We start from the raw sequence: 18,548 nt of genomic DNA on the forward strand, positions 1-18,548 counted from the left end.
TTTGTCTTGGTCTTATAATCAATGTATTTTGACAGGTTTTTCTTGCTTTAACTTCTTCAAAAAAATGAAACCACTCAATCATTTTATGTGATTGCTTGTTCAAACCCCCGTTTTTGTCTCTTTTTTGAAAATCGTTTTAACTGGAAATATGTACAATCCATATGCTATGTTCGTCAAATCAGGATCAGGAGGTTCACAGGTTTTTTCGTGTCCTTTTTTTTCTTTAAAAGGATGAAACTAGCATGTACATATGAAATAGTGACTGAATTCGAAACTCCCATGAATTCTTTCAGTATCTGAAGATTGCTGTATATTTTATGAGTAATAAAATAAAGAAATGAGTTATGTTATTTAATAATGAACTATGGGTTATCTGTTTTATGTGACAACCGCAGTATCAATTTCTAGGTGACAGTGGTGCTAATCCCAAAAGAAAGGCTACATACAACAAGGAACAAGAAGTCTATTGGCAAAGTGATGAATATTGCATGTACCTTGGCCTAACGGTGTGGGTTATGTATTTTATTTTTCATGGCGTCCTCAACATTACAGTTTTAAGGGCAACAATAGCCTAAATTTGTTTACAACTCGCAGGATTTCCATACGTGAGCTTTCAACAACACAGAGTGTTGCATCAGCACGAGATCGAAAGTGCATCAAATCTGTACAGCATTGTTACGTCATCACTGATAAACGTTGAAACTGATCAAAAACCGCTGCAGCAGTTCAGTCTAATCCTCCCTAGTGCTGGAGAATTGCGTTAGTTTTCGCTCTGGATGCGCGTTCATTTTGGCAAGGAAATGTGCTGATTTTGCAAGGAGATGGAGAATAAAGAGTTCAAGGTAGACATGTTATTTATTTTTAAATCTTCAATTATATTAATTACTGTGGATTAAATATTGTTTAACAAATGAAATAATGTGCTATTCATGCTGTAATATCAAACTAGAAAGTATATGGCCGGGGAGTCATGAGAGTTGGCTAAAGGTACAGTAGGGTCAAATGGGGGTCAAAGGTTATGACAGCACCTTCATAAATTCGTCCAAAATGGCACCCTCTTCCCTATGTAGGCTAGTGTACTACTTTTGACCAGGAACCATAGAAGGGTTGGCTGACGTCACGAAAATGATGCTCGCGCATCGATGGCCGGAAGTCGTGTATCTTGTTATGATTCTGAACCTCAGCTAACAACAAGCTGCCATGTGGGGAATCGTAGCTCTGTGGCATGTTTCAGCTCGTTGTATGGTGTTATTGATACCAAGTCTTGTTTTGAGGTGTTTTGACTGATATCATGTCTATGCAATGGCTAAAATTCGCTACCTAGCTAACCAACAACAACTGTAACAATGTATTTGATACGAGTTCATTGTTCAAATGTATTTATGTTTGCATTAAACATTTAGAGACTAAATATAGTTTACATGTTGTCAACAGTCTAAGTCAAACCCTGTCTATTTTGCCCCATAGTTGCATGCCAGTTTTGTTGCTTAACAACCAACCCCTCTATAGAGTCCCACAGTGGAGGTGTGATAATACCCATAAAACCTAGCGGTCAAACAGGGAAATGGTTCCAATCGTTTTTCCACCATTCATTTTTCCCATAGGCGATTTTAGAAACACATAAAATAAGGGCTGTATTTCGTGTAGGCTTACCCTGGCGTGACGTTTTTGTAACCATGTAAATCTCTCTCGGACAAGTTGATGTATTTGATGTATTTTTCTATTACATGTATGACATTTCATTGAGATATTTTGTGTTTTAATGACGCAAAATTGAATTCCAGCCTAACTCTGCTTTCTGTTGTCGCTATCAGGATGCAGTGGTGACATTCACTACCGTGACCCACAAGGATGAAACTTCCCAGACCAGCCTCACCCTCAGCAGGGGAAAGAGAAGCTACCCAGACCTACACACCTTTGTGCAGGACATGAAGGACGAGTAAGTTGCTCTTTGGCTTCCCCATGCATCCCCTAGATATGTTCCCTATCTCAATTGCATACTCCTCGTGTCCTCTCTTCTCAAAACCCATTGGGTGAGAAAGCCAGAGGTCCCGCCCTTCTGACCTTCTCATCCAATGGGTTTTGAGAAGGAGGCGAGGAGATTGAGAGTCTCCCATAGTCTCGGGCCAATACAAAGGACTCAACGGACCAAATAACCAATCAGGGATGTCTGGGTGTGGCCTAGTTCCATAGAGGTCAGTCCATAACGTAGTCTAAGATAATAGAGGTAATGTCCATCCATAACGTAATCTAAGATAATAGAGGTAATGTCCATCCATAACGTAATCTAAAATAATAGAGGTAATGTCCATCCATAACGTAATCTAAAATAATAGAGGTAATGTCCATCCATAACGTAATCTAAAATCATAGAGGTAATGTCCATCCATAACGTAATCTAAAATAATAGAGGTAATGTCCATCCATAACGTATTCTAAGATAATAGAGGTAATGTCATGTAGTTCATTGTGTACTTGCATTTATTTACTTTTCAATCATTGGAATCTGCTGAGTGAGAATATGCGTGCCGGGGTGAGTTATAGTCACCTCTAAAGTAGTTAATGTTGGTAAAATGGACCAAACATTCATTTGTGGAAATCCTTGTTATCAGTATAAAAGACACCTGTCCACAACCTCAAACAGTCACAATCCAAACTCCACTATGGCCAAGACCAAAGAGCTGCCAAAGGACACCAGAAACAAAATTGTAGACCTGCACCAGGCTGGGAAGACTGAATCTGCAATAGGTAAGCAGCTTGGTTTGAAGAAATCAACTGTGGGAGCAATTATTAGGAAATGGAAGACATACAAGACCACTGATAATCTCCCTCGATCTGGGGCTCCACGCAAGATCTCACCCCGTGGGGTCAAAATGATCACAAGAACGGTGAGCAAAAATCCCAGAACCACGCGGGGGGACCTAGTGAATGACCTGCAGAGAGCTGGGACCAAAGTAACAAAGCCTACCATCAGTAAAACACTACGCCGCCAGGGACTCAAATCCTGCAGTGCTAGACGTGTCCCCCTGCTTAAGCCAGTACATGTCCAGGCCCGTCTGAAGTTTGCTAGAGTGCATTTGGATGATCCAGAAGAGGATTGGGAGAATGTCATATGGTCAGATGAAACCAAAATATAACTTTTTGGTAAAAACTCAACTCGTCGTGTTTGGAGGACAAAGAATGCTGAGTTGCATCCAAAGAACACCTTACCTACTGTGAAGCATGGGGGTGGAACCATCATGCTTTGGGGCTGTTTTTCTGCAAAGGGACCAGGACGACTGATCCGTGTAAAGGAAAGAATGAATGGGGCCATGTATCGTGAGATTTTGAGTGAAAACCTCATTCCATCAGCAAGGGCATTGAAGATGAAACGTGGCTCGGTCTTTCAGCATGACAATGATCCCAAACACACCGCCCGGGCAACGAAGGAGTGGCTTCGTAAGAAGCATTTCAAGGTCCTGGAGTGGCCTAGCCAGTCTCCAGATTTCAACCCCATAGAAAATCTTTGGAGGGAGTTGAAAGTCTGTGTTGCCCAGCGACAGCTCCAAAACATCACTTCTCTAGAGGAGATCTGCATGGAGGAATGGGCCAAACTACCAGCAACAGTGTGTGAAAACCTTGTGAAGACTTACAGAAAACGTTTGACCTGTGTCATTGCCAACAAATGGTATACAACAATGTATTGAGAAACTTTTGTTATTGACCAAATACTTATTTTCCACCATAATTTGCAAATAAATTCATAAAAAATCCTACAATGTGATTTTCTGGATATTTTTTTTCTCATTTTGTCTGTCATAGTTGACGTGTACCTATGATGAAAATTACAGGCCTCTCTCATCTTTTTAAGTGGGAGAACTTGCACAATTGGTGGCTGACTAAATACTTTTTTTCCCCACTGTACCTACCCCTATCCCCTCCTCTCACAGGTACCTAGCCCTATCCATGTCTCTCACAGGTACCTAGCCCTATCCATGCCTCTCACAGGTACCTACCCCTATCCTCTCCTCTCACAGGTACCTAGCCCTATCCATGCCTCTCACAGGTACCTACCCCTATCCCCTCCTCTCACAGGTACCTAGCCCTATCCATGCCTCTCACAGGTACCTAGCCCTATCCCCTCCTCTCACAGGTACCTAGCCCTATCCCCTCCTCTCACAGGTACCTAGCCCTATCCCCTCTACTCACAGGTACCTAGCCCTATCCACGCCTCTCAAAGGTACCTACCCCTATCCACGCCTCTCACAGGTACCTAGCCCTATCCTCTCCTCTCACAGGTACCTACCCCTATCCTCTCCTCTCACAGGTACCTAGCCCAATGCCTTCCTCTCACAGGTACCTACCCCTATCCCCTCCTCTCACAGGTACCTAGCCCTATCCCCTCCTCTCACAGATACCTAGCTCTATCCCCTCCTCTTTTTGCAGGTCTTTCCTGTTATAGGTACAAATATCCATTCCAGATCCACTTAGTGAGAAATACTACTTAGATACTACACAACCACTCTAAAAAGTTTACTCTAAATGTTAATGTTTGGACTGAGTGTGGTTTGAGATGGTTCACAATGCTTCCTTTGAATAACAATAACAAGGTTGAGTTTGTGTCCCAAATTCTTGGATCATATTTTTTTATTTTGTTACCATGTACTATTAATTTCTGTTGTGCATTCTGCAGGTGTTTGACCTCTTTGCTGAGTGAGGACAAAGAGTGATATGTCTCCTCACCTGAGGGTGGCGATAGAGAGATGAGACACAGACCACACTCAGCACCACTGAGATCTGTGTTTGGCATCTCTGAGGACTCTGTCTTCGACATGGTCCAGAGCGGCCAGTCGCAGGGTGACATCGTACCGCTGCCCAAACGGAGTAGACATGAGAAATACAGACCAAGCAAAATGTCAACGGACGGCAAGTTTATGATGGGTATTGTCGAGTTGGTTATAAACCTTCTCAACTCCAGATTGGCTGAGCTAATGCGAAGTGTCAGTCAGGGAACTCTAGTTCTGCTGACTGGAAGTATCTCAGCAAGTCAACAGTTTGCCCAAGAGATGCTAAGCATGGCGACTTCTAAGATGTATTCCCATGCCATAGAGCATATTGCGCTCGGCCACAAGTCTCCCCTTGAGTAAGAGAGGGAGCTTGAGGCCATCTTGGGTCCTCTGGCTGGACAGGTCATAGTCATCATCATAGAGAGCATCATCAAGGCTAAAACCAACGGAGGAAATGAGGGGAGAGCGACCAGCCCCTTGACCTATTTTCTAACTGCCATTTCGGCAGAAATACAAAGCCTAGTGGTTCACAGATCGGCTAGCAGACCATCCACCAGACTGTCCAACAACGACCCACTGCTGAACATTTCCAAGTTGAAGGTCTTAAGATCAGTTCTGCTCAAAATGGCAGAGCTCTTTGGCCAAGGTCCAAGTGAAACCTGTCTAGTTCCACTAGTCCAGAGTCAGTCCAACAACTCCATTTGCGACTGGACTGTGAATGCAGGCACCATTCATCCAAGTACATTTCTGTCCGACAACAGAATGACAGAAGTGTCATCCGATGTTGTGGATCTTGTACTTGAGGTTTTTTGGATAACAGGATTTTTGGATAACAGGAACCCGTCAAGGGCACAGAGTGCCTGCTCCCACAACTCAGCTAGTGGAGCAATAGATATGAGAGCTCTTGCTGGGGACTTGGTCAGACAGGTGTCTGTCAAACTCAGTCCGTTTGTATCTGACAGTCAACTCTCCACCATGTCCATGACAGATCTGTCATCATCTTTTTCTGACTCCACCTTGAAGCAGTTGTGTTCTCGCTCTGCTGTTGCTCTGGCAACTGCCTGTCAAGCAATCAAAACAGAGCTCGAGAACCAGAGACCTACCAACCTGGCAGCCAGAGACCTACTATCGTCTCTGGTAGAGACCATTGAGGACATGGATATCTCTGACATCCTCCAGGGCCCGTCGGCCATTTTGGAGGAGGCTGCTGTGATAAAGCACCCAGAGATGTCCACCTCGACAATATACAGATCTCTGCTTCTCGACTCATCTCTCGCCTCCTCTAAGATGGTCACTGAGAGCATTATCTTCAACAACCGATGCCCATCAGAGGAGAATGTGAGTATTCAGAAGGAGCTCCCTGCTGATAAAGTTAACATCCTCCATGGTCAACCAGTGGAGGAGTATATTGTCAAAGCTGAGCAATGCATCATTCAGGTCATTCAGGATGCAGCTGTGACATATACTGCTGCGCTGGATAGAACCGACTCTTGTGGGAAACTGTCGGAAATCCTATCTGTCCATGTTTCCTCAGAGAATATTGAGGAGGCATCCTCTGATCTCTTTGGTGGAATTATTTCCGACCTGCATGAGGTATCTGAGGTCAATAAGGCCTCCATGCGTACGAAATCAGGTCGCAAAATGTTTTGGGTGGAAGTGAGTTCAGGTTCCCAGATGATTTATACCAAAACCCTGGACAAACTAAGGAAACTGTTCACCTCCCACCATCTCACTGAGGGAAAAAATACTCCTGTGCAAATCGAGCTCTCTGCAACTGGACTACTTGTAACTGAGGCCACTGTGGAGGAATCTCCTGTACAGAAGACAGACAGTAAGACCCCTTCTAAGTTCTCAGCCTCAGCCCACCAGCTCACCCTCGACACCTGCACTAAAGGGGTAATCAAACAGGTGATCTCGGTGCTGAGGGTGGACACTTCAAAGGAAGACTGCTCCGCTTCCGTTGGGGAGAGCACGTCAAATTCATCCTTCGATTTCAACCAGAAGTTGGACTCGATAATTTCGAAATTGGAGGACCTCACCATTTCGAGTGACGTGACGTCAGCCGAGATTGCCACACTCACGCAATCTCTTAGTGCAGCCAGCAGAACCTCTAACATTTCCATCCAGAGCTTTCACAGTGCTGAGTTCCGAGCTAAGGCCAAACACATTGTGAGTGAGACCATTCTCAGAGCTGCTAGCAAAGCCAGCCATTCTTTGCTATGCATGCCTAGCACCACCTTCTCACACCATGCGGTTTCTACAGCCGAAGATATAGTAAATATTATCATGCAAGACCTTGAAAGTGTATCCCAGTACACTGTGGATGACGCAGACTCCTTCCCACTAGGAGAGAAAAAGCTGGAGTCCCAGCTCAAACCCAGAGTTGTCTTTGACAACTTATTGAATGCTGCTCAAACCATGTACCACAGAGTAAAGGATAGACTGAACATCTTTTTCTCTTTTCCACCGGTGTCAGTCACCACAGCCAAATATGTGCTGGACTCCACCCCTGTGGAGACACTCAGACGTTCTAAGTCCGCTGACACTGCTCTTGTTGAGGACAGGAGCCGCCCTCCGTCTTTGAGAAGTGAGAAGCCTTTGTCAAAAGTCTGTTTGGCTAAATGGTCTAAAGCCCTTGTGTCTTCGAGTGGCTCTTCAACAGACCACCATGTAATTGACACATGCAGTGAGGATTTCACTCTGCCCACCAGGAGTATGTAAGTTGTGAGCAACAACAGTTTGAAGAGAGCCTCTCCTCTCCAAGGCAGTGGATTGAGTGAAAGTTGCAAACCTCTTGTGGCTCTAAAAGACGTAACAGTGGCAGTCAGCCAAGAAGGCTTTAGCAAAACTGCAAAGAAGACGCTCAGCTTGATCCTAAATGTGATCAAGTGTAGAGTGGCCAACTCTGAGAGTTCATCTGTTGGGCAGATTGCAAGTGAGGAGTGTCTGATGGCCACTAACATGTTAGACTCTGTACTGGAGAGCCTTGACCAGTTGCCAGACATGAGTGCTGCCGATGAGATCACAAGGACAGAATCCCATTCCTCTATCGCAATGGATGAGAAAGGTTCACGGTCAACGCTTGTGAGCCAACAAGAAATAAACATATCTGACACCAATATCATAGTGAAAACTATAATGGACACAATCAAGACGGACGACCCAGAGATGACTTCAGCAGAAGAAAATCTGGATAGGCTCCTGTCAGTTGAAGCCCTTCAAGGTGCGTCTGGCAACCTGATTGCAAAGGTCCATGGTCTTATTCAGGAGATAACCATAAACCGCCAGCTTCAATCCATGGTTGGCCACAGAAGCCTCTCTCAACCAGCGCTGCCTAAACCAGCCCTGAGGAAGCTGTCAAAGGACGATGCCTCAGAGCTCATTTACAACTTTGCCCAGACTTCTGTTAGGAGACTCCTGGGGCAGTGTATGGGAAGGCCTATGCAACCATCGGCTGAAATGGTTTTGGATCAGGTCATCAAGTTGATGACAGACGTGGTGATGGACAGCCTGACTTATGTGTCCAAGTCTACAATGGAGGATGGTAAGTGAAAGGACCTATTTTCATCTGCATAGGACTTAATTGTAACATGATGCTCAATACATTGCGTTTTATGATGTGAAATTCACTGGTTGTGTCCAAAATGGCACCTTCTTCCATATTTAGTGCACTACTTTTGACCCTATGGGCCCTGGTCAAAAGTAGTGCACTATTTGGGATGCAGTGACTGACTTCAATGGCTGCATCCTCTTCTCCCAGTTATTGTACACAGGTCGGTCACACTAGCGTGCTCTTCTCACTCAGACACCAGCAATGCCACAAGTGTCATCACTCATGGTGTTGTAGCTGACCTTAATGCTACTGAGGAATTCCCTGCCAGGAGCCTTAGCCCGGCTGATGTAAAGGCTGACGGCATGGCCCGTCTTCCCTCTGCCAGAGGGGAAGAGACTAAGAAGAACAGGAAGTGGCGTTTCCTACCGAAAATGCATTAGTTTCCAAAGATCATGATTAAGGCAGGGTGCTCTGTGTTTTGAGATTACCTCTGTAAGGCAGGGCTGAAATTTACCCTACAGATTCACTACACCCCTATTGTCTCTCAGCATTAGAACAAAACTGTTGTCATTGTCTTTAGGAGGTTGAGTGAGGACGCTGTAATGCAATCCTAATACACATGGGAGAGAGTCAATGGCTATGTCCCAAATGGCACCCTATTCCCTATATAGTGCACTACTTTTTACCAGAGCTCTCTGGGCCCTTGCCAAAAGTAGTGCCTTACGTAGCGAATAGGGTGCCTTTTGGGATGCACACTCTGTATTTTACACAGGCTCAGTTGTCCTGATGTGTTTTGTCAACAGCTGTTCAAGACAAAAGGGGAACCGAAGAGACACCCTGAACTGGATGCGCTGCCTACCAAACGTCTCAGAGAGACTCATATTTCACAGGGTAAGTGATAAGCATCGATAATGTCATATTGATGTATCACCCTATGACAAGCTTGTTAAAACAGTGACAACAGATACAGGCAGACCGACGGACAGACATGCAGACAGACAGGCAGACTGACAGGCAGACGGACAGGCAGACAGACAGACAGGCAGACAGAAAGACAGGCAAACAGGCAGACAGACAGACAGGCAGACAGGCAGACTGGCAGACTGGCAGACTGGCAGACGGACAGACACAAACACACACATTCATTTTCTGATTATGAAATGTTCTTATGACAGATGCTGAGTGTGAGGTTCCAGAGTTTCCATCCACTTCCCCACCCAAAGAGGACCTGACAACCACACCAGCCCCTGCTCCCCAGGAGTCCCAGTCCCGTAAACGCCCACTCATAGTCAGGGTGTTACACGCTCTCTCCAGAGCCATCTCCAAACCATTCAGAGGAGCTTCTGGGAAGAAGAATTAGCCAAATGCCTGATTTTATTAATATGATATTTTAATCAGAGCCTTTATTTAATAAAACAATACTGCATTGATTTCTGTCTATAGTAGTCTTCATGTATGTGCAAGATAACGGTAAAGTACTTCAAACCACATAGTCAAAAGTATTCATAGTGAAGTACCGTTTATGATTATTGATTGTGGAAATACACATAATACAGAAAAGTTGTTGTCACATATAAAGACAGACATAAAGGAGAACTCTGTAGACCAGTCACATTCTCAAGCCATAACTAAATCCATGAATGGATCTCCTATAAGATGACAGGAGAACATTTGTAACACTTTCTATGAAGCCTATATCTATAATGCATACACTCAAGTCATTTACATTTTACATTTTAGTCATTTAGCAGAAGCTCTTATCCAGAGCGACTTACAGTTAGTGAGTGCATACATTTTTTTTTCATACTGTCATACACTCATAATGACTTAATTGAGTTAAGTGTTAAGTTAAGTGCAGTTATAAACACATAATGAGGGCTTATTATGTATTTCTTGCAATAAAATAGAAAAATGCTACTAGTTTATTAAATATTCATGACTGCTATTGCACGGCTCATGTCCACACTTCTGTACAATAGGGGGCAGTAATGCACCATAACGTTGGATGCCAACTGCCTATAAACCCCACTGAAGAAGAAAAAGCTACTCATGTAATGCATGCTGGAAAGCAGACAAAAGCTAATGATTTGCAAGAGATCTAAACAAGATTTATAAGCTACTGAACAACAAGTCCAAGAAATCATTGCTAACCGCGTTTGCACTTTGAACAGATTTCTCGACAATAATAATGGAAGATGTGACTGGGGCTCAGCTCATTGCAGAGGCACTAAAAGCTCAGGTGAAGTGTGTGCAATATATATAAAACAGTGTTCTACTGTGTAACCGTGTTACTAATAATATATTAGTCGCTGATCATGTCCTTGGCAGTGAGAATGTAGCACTACGAGTTGTGAAAGTGTGCCATAGGTCATTGCACTGGTATAGCTAACTATTAATATTGTTGTAGAAAAACATTTAGATGTTTATGTGGAATAGTATATGTTAACACCCTTGTTGATGCATGCCAATGTGTGTGTCAATGCAAAGAAAATCTAAACTACATTGTAACAATTCATATACAATTCAGTATGAAAATGCTAAATGACTAAAAATGTAAAAAAAAAAAAGGTAAATATACTGTATCTACATGTAACTCTCTACAGAATGTAGAATATATGTTTGGAATAGTTGGTGTTCCAGTCATTGAAGTAGCTATGGCAGCTCAATCCTCAGGAATAAGCCACCTTTTTATTACTAAACCAGCTCTCCCCAAATCATGTGATATTAACTACCCGTACATAGACTACAGGAGCGTGTAGTGTGTGAGGGTCAGTTTCATAGCTTTTTTGCATTGCTAATTATGTCTGCCTGTCTGTCTGATCCTTTGTGTGTCTGTCTGCCTGTCTTCCTGTCTGTCCCTCTGTCTGTCTGTTCCTCTCCAGTCCAGGTGCGTGTCTGGTTGTGTCTGGACCGGGACTCATCCATGCACTTGGTGGAATGGCCAACGCTAACATGAACTGCTGGTATGCTAGAACTCCACAAACAGAAGACCCTACTACTCATGTTCAGTGGTCCTTTCAAAAGAAGGGATGCTATCCGCACACTGCAAAAAATGATCTGAGGACTCCAAACTATCTCAGATTGTCAGTTGATGTCATTGTGTGATACCTCTCTCTCTGTAGGCCTGTGATTGTTATTGGAGGCTCCTCCGATCAAAACCAAGAGACCACTGGGGCGTTTCAAGAGTTTCCACAGGTACCGATTCAACCATGATATTTCTGACTTTTGAACATTAGGGGGTTGTTTCCCAGGACACAGATTAAGCCTAGTCATGGCCTAAAAAGCAAACTCAATAGAGAATCTCTGTCTGGGAAACTGGCCCTAGCAGTTGAATTGCTGAAAAAGGAAATCATGTGTTATTTGTGGTCCTCTTTCTCTGTCAGGTGAAGGCATGCAGATTGTACAGTAAGTTCTCTGCTAGGTCTAGCAGTCTGGATATGATCTCCTCAGTGGTAGAGAAGGTATACAGTCTACTCTGACTCCCTCTGTGTAGTCCTCTTCATATCATTTGGTATCACCTGCAATTGTCTGTTTTCTGACCTCTAATTTTCCAGCTTAGCAAGGTACCTTAACTGCTTCATAAGAGCACAGCACAGCCTTAATTGATCTGAATGGAAGGGTGTTTTGTCTGTCTAAGGCAGCACGCACTAGCATGTATGGACGTCCAGGTGCTGTATACGTAGACATATTTGGGGACATGGTCAATGCTAAATTGGACAGGAGCAGAGCCAGGTTAGTGGCCATCACTGTCTTTCATCCATTTAAAAATGTCTACTAATGTGTTACTGTTGAATATGTATACCTCTGAATTCACATCACTGTAGTCATTTTTATTTTATCTTGTTATACCTTTTTAACGTCTGAAGTGAACCAGAAATTAAATTACTTAGAAAATATAGCACTATATCAAAATATTCTCATCAGAGAATAGCAATAAGCCTCGATAGACCTTCATGGTTTATTTACATATGCAATAAAGTTGCTAGGTAACATGTTTAATGTTTGACCTATTATTTATTATTTCCTTTGTCAGAGAGGTGCCCTGTAGTCCACCTCCTCCTGTGAGTATGGCTGACCATATGGCGATCACAGAAGCACTGGCGGTCCTGAAAGGAGCCAAACGGCCTTTACTCATCATTGGCAAAGGTAGGCATTGCTTTTTTAATAGCCAGATAATCTGGGGGAAACAGAACTAAAATCTTGCATAATTGCGTCAGATACTTGGATAAGGTCTGGGGAGATGCTAAGAGAAAGATACTAACGCCACTTGCGAACTCTCCACCCCCCTAAACGGAAACTCTCTGCAAGGTTCCGGCAAGTTTATGGGCCAAATGTCCCCTCCCGTTCTGAAATTGAAAAGATGCGAGCACCTGCGAAATCGGGATTTGTCCAAATGATTAGTGGTGAAAAATCAGCGTACCGGAACAAAGTTGTCACATCCCAGTCTGTTGACAGACGCTACTTCCAGTTATGTTACGTGCGTCTGTCCAAGAGAGATCAATAGCCAGCTGAGACGCACTGTAACACATATAGCACTGTACCACGGTTCAGTTGAAAACTGGGCCACGTTCAGTCGACAAATGTTGTTGACATGATTTCTCATTCTACCTGTCCGAGAGGCACGTTCGTTCTACATGCTATATTTCTATCTGAACGTTGCACAACGTTTTGCTCAGCTGAATGCATCCCAGTTGTGAAGGCCAGTCTGTTGAAATCCGTGTGGCAGTGCCCTCTGTCTGTGTCCCTCTGCAGGTGCAGTCCATTGAAGAGCAGAGGGGGCTCTGAAGGAGCTGGTGGAGGGGTGTGACCTGCCCTTCCTGCCCACCCCCATGGGTAAAGGGGTGCTGCCTGACGATCACCCCAACTGTGTTGCTGCTGCCCGCTCCAGGTCAGCCTCTCCTTCTCTCAGCTGGCATCATATTCATGTACAGACCATTGACTGTATAAGTAGGACCAAGAATTTCCCTGACCATTTGAACGGACCAGGAAACTCCTGAAATCCCTATCTATAACTAGTCTCTCCTGGCCAGGTCATGTCAATGTAAACTGGTGTCAATCAAACAACTACACTACTCCTATAACTAGCCTCTTTTCATTACATTTTGTTTTGTCCCTGCTCTCCTCCTCCTCTCTTCCTATCCTCCTCCTCCTCTCTTCCTAATAATAATAATAATAATAATAATAATAATAATAATAATATGCCATTTAGCAGACGCTTTTATCCAAAGCGACTTACAGTCGTGCGTGCATACATTTTTTTTTTGTGTATGGGTGGTCCCGGGGATCGAACCCACTACCTTGGCGTTACAAGCGCCGTGCTCTACCAGCTATCCTCCTCCTCCTCTTCCTATCCTCCTGGTTCTATGGTCTTGGTGGGGACTGCAGAGCTCTGCTCCAGTCTGATGTTGTGGTCCTACTTGGTGCCAGACTCAACTGGATCCTGCACTTTGGCCTTCCCCCCAGGTTTGACACCCAAGTAAAGGTCATCCATCTAGGTCAAAGGTCACCAGTAGGGTTTCTTTTTTTTCCTTATTTTTTTTGGATTCCAGATTTTCTGCTTATTCCGTTATGATTTTTGGAATCTTCCAACAGGGATTTCTGGGAATTTTGGGAAAGTAACTGTAACTTTGCAACCCTAGTCACAGGTCATTTCATAGTGAACTACATTTCATTGTAACCAGGTATAAAGGTATTTGACTCAGTCTATTGGATTTAGTCTATCAATTATATAGCTTCTCTATAAGTCTTTGTGGTCTCTCCAAATAATGTCATGGCTGTCTTAATGCTGTACAGTACATCTATATTTAAGCAATAAGGCCCGAGGGGGTGTGGTATATGGCCAATATACCACGTCTAGGGGCTGTTCTTAAGCACGATGCAAAGCGGAGTGCCTCGATACAGCCCTTAGCCGTGGTATATTGGCCCTATACCACAAACCCCAGAGGTGCCTTATTGCTATTATAAACTGGTTACCAACGTAATTCGAACAGTCAAAATACATTTCAAATCAAATCAAATCAAATTTTATTGGCCACATGCGCCGAAATACAACAGCTGCAGACATTACAGTGAAATGCTTACTTACAGCCCTTAACCAACAGTGCATTTATTTTTAACAAAAAAGTACAAATAAAACAACAACAAAAAAAGTGTTGAGAGAAAAAAAGAGCAGAAGTAAAATAAAATAACATTAGGGAGGCTATATATACAGGGGGGTACCGGTGCAGAGTCAATGTGCAGGGGCACCGGCTAGTTGAGGTAGTTGAAATAATATGTACACGTGGGTAGAGTTAAAGTGACTATGCATAAATAATTAACAGAGTAGCAGCAGCATAAAAGGATGGGGTGGGGGGGAGTGCAAATAGTCCGGGTAGCCATTATTAGCTGTTCACGAGTCTTAAGGCTTGGGGGTAGAAGCTGTTGAGAAGTCTTTTGGACCTCGACTTGGCACTCCGGTACCGCTTGCCGTGCGGTAGCAGAGAGAACAGTCTATGACTAGGGTGGCTGGAGTCTTTGCCTTCCTCTGACACCGCCTGGTATAGAGGTCCTGGATGGCAGGAAACTTGGCCCCAGTGATGTACTGGGCCGTAAGCACTACCCTCTGTAGTGCCTTGCGGTCGGAGGCCAACACAGGTGTATTTGGACCATGATAGTTCGTTGGTGATGTGGACACCAAGGAACTTGAAGCTCTCAACCTGTTCCACTACAGCCCTGTCGATGAGAATGGGGGCGTGCTCAGTCCTCTTTTTTTTCCTGTAGTCCACAATCATCTCCTTTGTCTTGGTCACGTTGAGGGAGAGGTTGTTATCCTGGCACCACACGGCCAGGTCTCTGACCTCCTCCCTCAACGTGACCCATGTTATACGGTCAGATATACCACAGCTTTCAGACAATCAGCATTCAGGGCTCGAGTCACCCGGTTTATAAAAGGGAACGTGTGTGTGTCAGCCTTAGCATTATGTGGTGGTGCCTGGTTATTTCTGTTGTGTTTAGCTTGAGGTTTGGCCACTCCTCCAGCTGCTGTTACATGTGTCACGCACGGCGCTCTTCCTGTCGTGTCGTTGCTGGTATGTTGTAGTAACGTTCAACATACGTTATTTATGTCAAGGTCAATGTCAAGGTTGATCTGTGTGCTGAGGAGATGGGGAACAACGTGCAACCTGCTGCTGCTCTCCTGTGGGACATCATTACTATTGTCAAGCCTGTAACACAACTCAGTCCTGGGGGACATCAATACTATTGTCAAGCAGGTAACACAACTCAGTCTTGGGGGACATCAATACTATTGTCAAGCAGGTAACACAACTCAGTCCTGGGGGAAATCAGTGCTATTGTCAAGCAGGTAACACAACACAGGCATCTAATATCTGCCCTATATCTGCATATTCTTTTTTAAAGAAACAAGCATTGATTGTCCTGCAGCACAGCAATGTGAGTTATTATATGGATTATAATGAATGGACATTTATGTAAGGGTTGATAGGGAAAATGATGTCTGACATTTCTAAGAGTACAAACTTCAGAAGCCTTTTTAAACCTCAAATACACTACACGTTTTAAATGTCCTGCATTGCAGGAAAGTTCTCCTGCAACAAGGTGATCAAATTAAGATCCTACATCTGTACTTGATTCAGTTTGTTTAGTTTCTACTCCTCATCTTTACGTTCAGCTCCTGGAGGACGTTCATAAAGATGGCTGAAGGTATCCAGCTGATACAGAATGGTGGACCACGTTGAAAGAGAATATGGTTGCTATGACAAAGGTGACAAAGGTGTGTTGGTGTGTCCGTCTGTGACCTGTGATCTGTGACCTAAGCATGTTAGATTCTGCCTGTGTGTCTGTATTACTGACTCTTTGTTATCTGTGAAATAACTTGACTTAAATCCAACAGGTAGAATACATTATGGTACAGATGTAGTATTGCACTTAAATCCAACAGGTAGAATACATTATGGTACAGATGTAATATTGCTCTTAAATCCAACAGGTAGAAGACATTATGGTACAGATGTATTCTGAGTCTTGTCATAGGCATGTATGATCCCGTCCGGTCAGGTCCAACAACTTTGCTGTTTGGGTACCTACCACTCCTGATTTGATTGTGTTTCTCTCTCCAGGAGTTAGCTCTACAGTCGACAACACCCATGAACTACTACCAAGTGTTCCACCACATCTCCCAGCTGCTGCCCCACGACTGTGTCATCGTGAGTGAGGGGGCCAACACCATGGACATCGGGCGCACCATGTTGAACAACTACCTTCCTCGACACAGACAAGGCATGCCGCCTCACACAGAGATCAAAGGTCAAATCCGCCAAGTATCCTGTGCCTTTGCCCTGAAGACAAGAATGAATGAGTTGGGATCTGTTGATAGTTCTGCCTGAGAAGACTTCTCAATGTAGTGCTGCCTGACAGGCTGACTGGATGACTTCTCAATGTAGTGCTGCCTGCCACGCTGACTGGATGACTTCTCAATGTAGTGCTGCCTGACAGGCTGACTAAATTACTTCTCAATGTAGTGCTGCCTGACAGGCTGACTAAATTACTTCTCAATGTAGTGCTGCCTGACAGGCTGACTAAATTACTTCTCAATGTAGTGCTGCCTGACAGGCTGACTAAATTATTTCTCAATGTAGTGCTGCCTGACAGGCTGACTAAATTATTTCTCAATGTAGTGCTGCCTGACAGGCTGACTAAATTACTTCTCAATGTAGTGCTGCCTGACAGGCTGACTAAATTATTTCTCAATGTAGTGCTGCCTGACAGGCTGACTAGATGGCCTAGTTACAGTATGTAGCCTAGTTGCTGTATGTAGCCTAGTTGCTGTATGTAGCCTAGTTGCTGTATGTAGCCTAGTTGCAGGATGTAGCCTAGTTGCAGTACGTAGCCTAGTTGCAGTACGTAGCCTAGTTGCAGTACGTAGCCTAGTTGCAGTACGTAGCCTAGTTGCAGTACGTAGCCTAGTTGCAGTACGTAGCCTAGTTGCAGGATGTAGCCTAGTTGCAGGATGTAGCCTAGTTGCAGGATGTAGCCTAGTTGCAGGATGTAGCCTAGTTACAGTATGTAGCCTAGTTGCAGTATGTAGCCTAGTTGCAGGATGTAGCCTAGTTGCAGGATGTAGCCTAGTTGCAGGATGTAGCCTAGATACAGTACGTAGCCTAGTTGCAGTACGTAGCCTAGTTGCAGTACGTAGCCTAGTTGCAGTATGTAGCCTAGTTGCAGGATGTAGCCTAGTTGCAGGATGTAGCCTAGTAACAGTATGTAGCCTAGTTACAGTATGTAGCCTAGTTGCAGTATGTAGCCTAGTTGCAGTATGTAGCCTAGTTGCAGTATAGGCTAGTTGCAGGATGTAGCCTAGTTACAGGATGTAGTCTAGTTGCAGTACGTAGCCTAGTTGCAGTACGTAGCCTAGTTGCAGTACGTAGCCTAGTTGCAGTACGTAGCCTAGTTGCAGTACGTAGCCTAGTTGCAGTATGTAGCCTAGTTGCAGTATGTAGCCTAGTTGCAGTATGTAGCCTAGTTGCAGTATGTAGCCTAGTTGCAGTATGTAGCCTAGTTGCAGTATGTAGCCTAGTTGCAGGATGTAGCCTAGTTACAGGATGTAGTCTAGTTGCAGTACGTAGCCTAGTTGCAGTACGTAGCCTAGTTGCAGTACGTAGCCTAGTTGCAGTATGTAGCCTAGTTGCAGTATGTAGCCTAGTTGCAGTATGTAGCCTAGTTGTTGTATGTAGCCTAGTTGCAGTATGTAGCCTAGTCGCAGTATGTAGCCTAGTTGCTGTATGTAGCCTAGTTACAGTACGTAGCCTAGTTGCTGTACGTAGCCTAGTTGCTGTACGTAGCCTAGTTGCAGGATGTAGCCTAGTTACAGTACGTAGCCTAGTTGCTGTACGTAGCCTAGTTGCTGTACGTAGCCTAGTTGTTGGATGTAGCCTAGTTGCAGGATGTAGCCTTGTTGCAGGATGTAGCCTAGTTGCAGTATGTAGCCTAGTTGCAGGATGTAGCCTAGTTGCAGGATGTAGCCTAGTTGCAGGATGTAGCCTAGTTGCAGGATGTAGCCTAGTTGCAGTATGTAGCCTAGTTGCAGGATGTAGCCTAGTTGCAGGATGTAGCCTAGTTGCAGGATGTAGCCTAGTTGCAGTATGTAGCCTAGGTGCTGGATGAAGCCTAGGTGCAGGATGTAGCCTAGGTGCAGGATGTAGCCTAGTTGCAGGAAGTAGCCTAGTTGCAGG

The 18,548-nt window shown here is 44.3% G+C and overlaps 1 pseudogene across 1 annotated transcript in view; it reads left to right on the forward strand.

The window, feature by feature from the left end:
* The first annotated feature begins 11,142 nt into the window (after positions 1 to 11,142).
* The window catches only part of LOC311135400 (2-hydroxyacyl-CoA lyase 1-like), a 105,625-nt pseudogene continuing 98,219 nt past the window's right edge, over positions 11,143 to 18,548 (forward strand). Inside the window, exons 1-7 of the transcript in view lie at positions 11,143 to 11,282; positions 11,442 to 11,514; positions 11,703 to 11,780; positions 11,957 to 12,051; positions 12,353 to 12,465; positions 13,072 to 13,207; positions 13,705 to 13,810. The product of the transcript in view is annotated as a 2-hydroxyacyl-CoA lyase 1-like (transcript). The remainder of the gene's footprint in view (positions 11,283 to 11,441; positions 11,515 to 11,702; positions 11,781 to 11,956; positions 12,052 to 12,352; positions 12,466 to 13,071; positions 13,208 to 13,704; positions 13,811 to 18,548) is intronic.

This window comes from Coregonus lavaretus, assembly GCF_964263955.1.
Source record: "Coregonus lavaretus genome assembly, chromosome: 9".
Taxonomy (NCBI): Eukaryota; Metazoa; Chordata; class Actinopteri; order Salmoniformes; family Salmonidae; genus Coregonus; species Coregonus lavaretus.